The 1,358-nt window shown below is 46.8% G+C and overlaps 1 protein-coding gene and 1 pseudogene across 1 annotated transcript in view; one reads left to right on the top strand and one right to left on the bottom strand.

Moving 5' to 3' along the window:
• LOC121927766 (protocadherin alpha-3-like) overlaps positions 1 to 1,358 on the bottom strand; it is a 205,707-nt gene that overhangs the window by 116,639 nt on the left and 87,710 nt on the right. The gene's annotated exons all lie outside the window — the stretch shown is intronic.
• Positions 1 to 1,358, top strand: part of LOC121929063 — a 12,857-nt pseudogene that overhangs the window by 3,968 nt on the left and 7,531 nt on the right.

The raw sequence follows: 1,358 nt of genomic DNA on the forward strand, positions 1-1,358 counted from the left end.
ACATTAGTTATCAAACTGAATGCCACTGATTTAGATGAAGGATCTAATGGAGACATCTCCTATTCTTTTTCTACACATGTACCATCAAGCTTTCGAAAGGTTTTTAGCATAAATTCCAACACAGGGGAAGTAACAGTGAATGGAAGAGTAGATTTTGAGGATACTAGTATATATGATCTTCAGGTGGTGGCAGAAGATAAAGGCAATATTCCCTTGTCTGGGCATAGCCAAGTGATCATTGAGGTGTTGGATGTGAATGACAATGCTCCAGAGGTGTCAGTTTCATCCCTCTCAGTGCCAGTCCCAGAGGACTCTACAATGGGGACAGTGGTGGCCCTCATTAGTGTGTCAGACAAAGACTCTGAGGCCAATGGACAAGTGACATGCTCCTTATGGCCTCCTGGCCTTCCCTTCAAACTGACATCCACCTTCAAGAATTACTATTCCTTAGTGGTGGCTGAGCTCCTGGATCGGGAACGAGTGGCTGAGTATGGATTGATGGTTATGATACAAGACCATGGAGACCCATCATTGTCAGCCAGTAGTACTGTGATTGTGCCAATTAGTGACATCAATGACAATGCACCTGTCTTTGTTCAGCCCTCCTACACAGTCTTTGTGAAGGAGAACAACCCACCTGGTGCCCATATCTTCACAGTATCTGCCTCAGATCCAGATGTGGCTGAAAATGCCTTGATCAGCTACTGGATAGATGAAAAGCTGTGGCCACTCTCAAGTTACATCTCAGTGCATTCAGAGAGTGGGAAGCTCTATGCTTTACAGCCTTTGGACTATGAGGAGTTGAAGCTTTTGGAGTTCCAAGTGAATGCCAAAGATGCTGGATTGCCCTCCTTGTGTGGCAATGTGACTATTCAAGTCTTCGTGGTTGATGAAAATGACAATGCACCTACAGTGACTGGGCAGACAGAAGAGAGCTCTATTCTTCTAGTAGTCCCTGTGCCTGTCGGGCACATGGTGGGAAAGATCCATGCCCTGGATCCGGACTCAGGATACAATGCATGGCTGCGATATGAGCTGCATGAAACAATGAGTAGGTCTTGGCGAGTGGGTTTGTATAGTGGTGAAATCAGTACCATTCGGTCTCTGGATGAGGCAGATGGCAGTAGGAGTCACAACCTTCTGGTACTTGTGAAAGATCATGGCAAGCCTCAGCTGTCCACTACAGCCACACTGACTGTGTCACTGGTGACAAGTGCTCAGGCCATTCACACCAATATCCATGTTCCAAGGACAGGTGAGATCTCAACGCCCCTGGCAGACACTGTCAATGTGTACTTGATCATTGCCATTTGCTCAGTGTCCAGCTTGTTCCTTCTGGCCATTGTCGTGTATGTGGC

Source organism: Sceloporus undulatus, chromosome 4 (assembly GCF_019175285.1).
Source record: "Sceloporus undulatus isolate JIND9_A2432 ecotype Alabama chromosome 4, SceUnd_v1.1, whole genome shotgun sequence".
NCBI classification, from domain to species: Eukaryota; Metazoa; Chordata; class Lepidosauria; order Squamata; family Phrynosomatidae; genus Sceloporus; species Sceloporus undulatus.